We start from the raw sequence: 7290 nt of genomic DNA on the forward strand, positions 1-7290 counted from the left end.
ACACCTTGCTGGGGTCATTTGACCTCAGTACTCTTTCCTGCCATGGCAGGGGGTCGGACTAGATGATCTGCTCAGGTCCCTTCTGACCCTAGAAGCTATGAAACTATTTCTTGTAACCCCTGGGGCGACTTGGTGAGTAGAGCCTCACCAATTCCCTTCTGTGCCCCCATGATGAATGTACAGGCAGCCACAAGGTCGCCTCTCAACCTTCTCTTCCGGAGGCTGAAAAGGTCCAGGTGCCCTAGTCTGTCCTCGTACGGCTTGGCCTGCAAGCCCTGAACCATGTGAGTGGCCCTTCTCTGAACCCTGTCCAGGTTATCCACATCCCTCTTGAAGTGTGGCACCCAAAACTGCACACAGTATTCCAACCGCAGTCTGACCAGTGCCTGATAGAGAAGTTTCACCTCCTTGGTTCTGTTTGTCATGCATCTGCTGATGCATGATAAAGTGGCATTAGCTTTGCTCATGTTCATCTTGGAGTCCATTAGGGCTCCAAGATCCCTTTCTGCTTCCATGCTCCTGAGCAGGTCATTTCCTAGGCAGTAGGTGTGCCGGACATTTTTTCCTCCCCAGGTGCAGCACTAGTTATAGCATAATAAGCCATTGCATGGTAAATCTTGTCCATGTTACTTATTTAGCCGTCTTACACTAAGAAAGAAAAATTAAACCAGGAACATTTTTAGCAACTAAATGCTGAGTATGTGTATGAGGGCCCTAGGAGGGTGGTAAAGCACTGGGCCAGGTTACCCAGAGAGGTTGCAGACTCTCCATCCTTGGAGGTTTTTAAGACCTGGCTAGACAAAGCCTTGGCTGAGATGATCTAGTTGGGGATGGTCCTGCTTTGAGCAGGGGGCTGGACTAGATGACCTCCTGAGGTCCCTTCTAACCCTAATTTTCTATCAGGTGGTGGCTAGAAGCCAGGACACCTGGGCTCCACCTGGGTGGTACAGGGTGGGAGGTGAAGAGTGCAAAAGCCAGAGCATAGAGCCAGGATGTGGGGAGCCATGGGCCATGGGGGTTGCAGCTTCACTTCAAATAACAATGATTTATGTACACTTAAAGGCTTTCTTTTAGAATAAAAGGCGACCCAGCAGGCTTGTGGGGGGAAGCCATAGCTTCCTCAGTTTCTCTTCCTTTTTTCTGTTCTAAATTTCCTGAGCCTCTTCTCCCTCTCCCAAGTATCCTTCCCTCATTTAAATTTTCTGGTCGCTTCCCCCCAGTTTTCTTACAACTTCCTCAATTTTGCTTGGTTTCTATTCAAGTAGAAGCTCCACACTGGCTGCATTTCAAAAGATTATTCCCATTCTAGACATAATTATCAGTTGTAGCAACGTCCTTCATTTTAACTCTAGGAATGTCTTGGAAATCTTTAATATCTGAAACTAGAATTAACTTGTTTATGTGATCCTAGTGTATACAACTGTTACCTTGACATATTATTAGTATTATATGTATTTTTAACGAATAGCCAGCTAGCTATTGGGCAGAAGTTTGGCACTCAACTGGTTTTGAGTTGATTTCAGTGCTATTGCTATGTAGTGCATATGGGCAGGGAGCCTTTTCAGGGCAGCGTTATGGCTATATACATTTAAAAATTAAACAAGTTTTGCAGGTCCTGGAGCAGAGCCACCACTTTGAATCTCACTTCAAGACTTGGGCAGACACTTCAAATGAGACATAAAGACACTAAATCTGGTCCTAAATCTTTCTGGTTTCCAGAAACAAAATTGAAGTGTCCATCTGAATTTTGCTTCAAAACATCATGTTGAAGTCCCTTCTCTCCAGCCCCATTTTTAAGTTCTCTGGTTGGAAAATGGAAGTTTTATCAAAATCAGTGGGTTTTTAGGGAAAAACTTCCCACTGAAAATTTCCAAACACCTCTGCCAGGAAGCCTACAGCTCTGGCTAGTCAATGATTATGCATTTTACATATGATAGTCATTGGTTAAGAAACAGAAACAGCCCTGGCAGCAGGGTCTGGAGCTCAGGAGTCTCCCTCTCACTGGAATGCCATAGCTCTTACAGACAGACCAGACCAGACTAGACCCCCTCTTGCTTGGTTTCCTACTGGCCTCATCACTCTTGCACTTATGACTGCCCAATTGCCAGGAGAGGTGGAGAGTCCCCTTTCCTATTTAAATTGGCTTTATAGCCTATTATACAGTCTGATGTCCAGGACACTTATCCAAAGACACAGGAGATTGATGTAGAATTAAATCTATTCAGGTGAATGGTTTGAGCTGTTGAGCAGAAGGTGGGTACCATGACCACCACTGTTTTTAGAAGCTCATTATGCAGCTGCCCCAGAAATGGGACCAGGTGTTGTGAATTGCAAGTGAATAGAGGCACGTAATGCATCACTTGAGGGCGGAGTGGGTGCAGGCACACAGCTGTGCTTTAGTTCTTCCTACTGGCTACCTCACAATGTGCCCAAATCTTCTGAACTGTCCTTTAGTAGCCTCTACCTCTCTTACTCTGTGTAGAGCACCTAGGTGTGTAAACCAGAATCACTATTAGGCATCTCCAAGACCTCTCCTTTGACAGTAGAAGCCTGTTTGGTTGCATGCCCAATGAAGTCATTTTGCATCTCCCTCCTGGGTCAGGCACTCAAAAGTTAGGCAGGAAACACCTGTACATACTGAGACACTTTGAATCCTATCTATGGTTTTTATCTGGAAATAAATAATCACCCAAAACAAAACAACCCTTAGAAGCCAGTATCCAAAAAAAAGGGGTGGGGCAAGGGGAAACAAACAGGAGAGCATTTTAGGCAAAATAATTCATAGAATCATAGAAAAATGCAGCTGAAAGGGACTGCTGCAGGTCACCAACCTCCTGCTGAGGCAGGATCATCCCTATTCAAACCATCCCATCCATCCAAGTTCTATTCTAATCTATTCCTAAAGCTACACAACCTGTTTTACAGCTACAAGACATATTGCCCAAAGACACCAAAAACACACTAGTCTGCCATAGGTAAAGCAAGGGAATGAGGCTTCTCAGTATCCCACCACTGCAAAAGTGCTCAAGAGATGAAAGGAAGAGGGTCATGCCTCCTGCTGTAGAGGAAAGCAATATTTCCCCCTCTTCCCCCCTACCCAGTCTGTGCCAGTTTGACAACAGGAAGAAATATCTTCTGGATCCCAAATGTGGCTCTCAGCCTGACCCTGAGCAGAGGGGCAAGACCTCTAATCAGGAGCTTCTGGGTTTAACTTCAAGCAGAAGCACTGGCACACCATAATTAAAAACCCCCAGCCTTGGCTGCAGCCAACACCCAGTGCTTCTGGGGAAGGTGCAAAAAAGTCCTAACCACCAAAGCACTTGGAAGCGGGAAAAAAATTTTCTGGACTCACATGGCAAGCAACAAAGCCTAGAAGCATGGAAAATGCCAAATATCCTCCATGCTGCTCTGCATGGACAGCAAGCATGACTGCACATCAGACTCTCTTTAGGAAGGGTCAGACCTACTTCTTCCATATCTCTGCCTGCTTATATATCCCAGCTGCTTTAATCTTCTCTTACAACTAAGCCGGTTTGGGAGCTCTGATTCATTCTCCTGCTGGGAGCATGTTCCTGGGCTTCCAATTGCTGCTCTTTACAGAACACTCTAGACACAACTACTCCTAGATCATCCCTGACCAATGCTTATCCAACCGCTTCTTGAACACCGCCAGTGATGGAGACTCCATAACTTCCCCAGGCAGTCTGTTCCATTGTCCCACTGCTGTCACAGTGACAAGAGTTTTTTCTGAAGCCATCTAAACCTACTCTGCTGCAGCTTCAGGCCACTGGTCTTATGCATCCTGCCCTTTGCACCATAAAAACAGTCTCCTCCCTTTTCATTATGGCAGCCCTACGATAAGTAAAGGCTGTCTATTTATTTAACCCTCTTCTCAGATGGTTTGCCTCACAAGCCCTTTATCATTTTTGTCACCTACCTCTAAGATGCTCTCTAGCTTCTGCATGTGCTTTTTAAAATGTGGAGATCAAAGCTGCACACAGTTCTCCAGATGAGGACGCCCGTTGATTGTCTTTCTACCTTGTACTCGATTTACCTGTCCCACATTTCTCCAATTTGTTTCTGAGGTCATGTAATACTGCCAAAGTATACTACAGTCCAGATATGCTATATCTACTGCATTCTCTTCATTTACCTAGCTAGTTATTTTGTCAAAGAAGATTAATTGCTTTTTCGTTTCTGCATATTTTTTAATGGAGCTAAATGGTTCTTTGTTCATTTCAGCTTGGAGTCCTGCAGAAAAAAATCTGAACATTTTCAACTGAAAATTTTCAAAAAGCAGTTTGTTCTTAAAAATGTGGGTTTTCCAAATAACTCAGTTTCCTTATTTCTTTGCTTGAGCAAAGAATGTCACAAGTATTATGAATGTGATAAAAGGGAATTTCCAGGTTCACAACAGGGAAAATAGCATAAAAGTGGATTGTCATTTCATTTCACTAGAATTTAAATGAAAAATTGTATTTAAGTTGGCTTTTTTTGTTTAAAACTCTGATCTAGAGAGTAACGTTTGCATTTACTTACCTCTTCAGAAGGGTAGGTTTTTTTCTTGAATAAATGACTCTCATTTAATTGGAGTATGATATAGAAGTTGTTTTGAATTAAATGTTCTACTGTTCTTTTATATTGTTTGTAATGAGAAAAGAAATACTTTGTGATTATTTTATATCCAGAAGGACCTAATTTAGATGACTTTTAATGAATGAACCAATGAATATAAAATAAGTTTTAACCCACATCCAATTGATTTCTTCTGCAATAAAACTCAATCATCTGAACAAGGTGATGCACTAGCTCATGCACGAGCTTGCTGATTGGCTTGCATGGTAACTCTTTCTTTTTCTCTTTTGAATAATTTAAGCAGGATACAGTTTTGGTTTAGTTTTGAGTTAAATAATTAATTCCAAAATGGTAATAATAATTAGCACTCATAGGGCTTTTACACCTATATTTTAAAAATGCTCTAGAAAATCAGGTATTATTATTTGTTTTAAAGACAAGAAACGTGAGGCAGTCAAATGAACTGACTTGCAATTTCACATAATACATTACATAAGAATAGAGCCCAGGTTTCCTGGTCCTATCCAGTAGCCCAAAATGCCTTCTTAAAATTGTATTCTCATTAGTGTCAGACTTTCTATTGAACAAATATACACACATGGTGCTCTAAGAGGTCTGTGGCCCTGGTGACAAGTGTCGTCATCTCTATGTGGCCTCTGACCATGCTAAGGAGGGCTGCCATAGCAATACGTCATGCCCACAAGCTCCTGTTCTGCACATGCCAAATGCTGAGAAAGTGTAATGTAGCTGCCATGAGAGCAGTGGTTGGTGCATGCCAATAAGCATAAGCAAGACTGAGAGCTTCAGAAGGGCAGCGCGAGTTGCCTGGGTGCAGGCCAAACAGCTGCTACATTATTTTTTTTTGACATTTGGCTCATGTGGAATGGGAATCAGCAGGCAGGGCATATCTTCACGGCGGCACTCACTAGCACTGCCAGAGGCTGCATGGACACACCCTTTCGGTCTGTTTGCCTTCTTTATTGCACTAACAACTAATGGGTTTCTCCTATAGTTTTCTCATCCATTCTGGTATTTCTTAAAATGTCATTTGCAATTTTTCAGCAATGGCCCTGTTGGGCACTTAACACCTTTTTGGGACTTTCCAAAAATTAGTGTTGAGATGCTGTAAGCATCATAGCTCTTCTGTGTTTCTTGTATAAAAAGCTTCCATCAAACATGAAGTGTGAAATTGATTAAGGATTACTTCTAGTCTAGTATAGCAAAAAAGAAAATCCTTTTGCTGCCAATTGCAGTAATACTTAGCCTGCTGTTCCCAGTCAACTTATCAGCTGAAGCTCTTTGTAGAAAATGTTGCCAAAGATTTTTTTTTTTTAACTGCACGCTTTAGGTACGTCTTTCCTGAAATCATGAGTAATGCATCACATATGCGATCTCACTCTCCACATAGTGCAAATGGTAACTGTACTGTCCTTTTTCTTTTGAACTTGTGTGTTTGCTACAATTTGCTGTGGAGTATGAATTCATCTGCCAAGTGGGGTAAGAAACTGCATTGAGTATAATTTGAACGGGCCAACGTGAATAATGAGTGCTCATCAGCTGATGGCAATCAGCAGAGCTGTTTTAGGTTTATTTTTCTTTTTTCTTCTTAGGGTGGGGTGTGGAGAGGGGATTTAGATTGACAGCTGGACCCACTGACTTTGAGAGACTACTTAATCAAATCCAGTAAATAGCGCTTATTAATTTCAGTAGCAATTTCGCTGTTCAATTGCTATGACTTTTATTGAAGCAAAATAAATATATGGTACTTGTTGTATACATAAACCCACCGGCTCCACATTTCACAGGTCTCTGTAGCTCAAGACCTGCGCTGTTGCTAAAAATAGCAACCAAAATGCAAGCTGACCCTGTCTGTCAGGAATCTCTCTCTCAACAGGAGCTTTGCACTTCTCCTTTATCTGAAGCAGAGGTCAGCAACCTACAACCTGAGGTGTCATGGCTTGGGCAGCAGACTGCCTGCAGTACACTACAGCTGGAGGCTTCAGCAGGAGAGCTCTCCTACACCATGCTGGTTAGACAGCATGGGCTCCAGCAGAGGTGGGGCTCTCCCCACACCACTCCCTAGGGGACAGGGAGAGGTGACAGAGGTGGCTAGGTGTACTCCCCAGTCACTTCAGACCAGGGCTACGTCATTCTGGCCCCTGCTAGAAAACATTGCTGATGACTCCTGGTTTAAAGCAAGACAGATGCATCATTATATAATACTTACAATTAAGCTGAACTTGTTTCAGTTCCAGCAATAACAAATATCTGGCCTGTTGAGAGAAGTTTCTTCTATTGCTGGTTAACCTAGAAGTTTCAAGTACCATACCAGGGCACTAGACAAATGTGAATTAAAATAAATGGTTTTCAGTCATTTTGAATTTGTGTTGCTCTTTGTTCCTGCTCCTGAAATGTACTTACACAAACTAGTGCAATCAGGTTGCTTCAACTGGCAGTGCCTTTAGATTTGGCATTCACTTGCTCCTTACTGCCATGCCGCTTTCCTCTGCAGGTCCAAAGAGACCCCAATTCATGAGTGGCTGTCATTTTCTCAGTTCAGTCTTGTTATTCTTCATATAATGACAGCTATCATTTAGTACATAACCATTCTAACAGGATTGTTCACATGCCTAGATGCTTCCAAAATAAACTGTTCCAAAAAGTCACCTGAAAGACTGGTACAAAAATATAACAACGAAGAAACACAAAGACATC

Source organism: Crocodylus porosus, unplaced genomic scaffold (assembly GCF_001723895.1).
Source record: "Crocodylus porosus isolate Cpor-Errol unplaced genomic scaffold, CroPor_comp1, whole genome shotgun sequence".
In the NCBI taxonomy this organism is placed as follows: Eukaryota; Metazoa; Chordata; order Crocodylia; family Crocodylidae; genus Crocodylus; species Crocodylus porosus.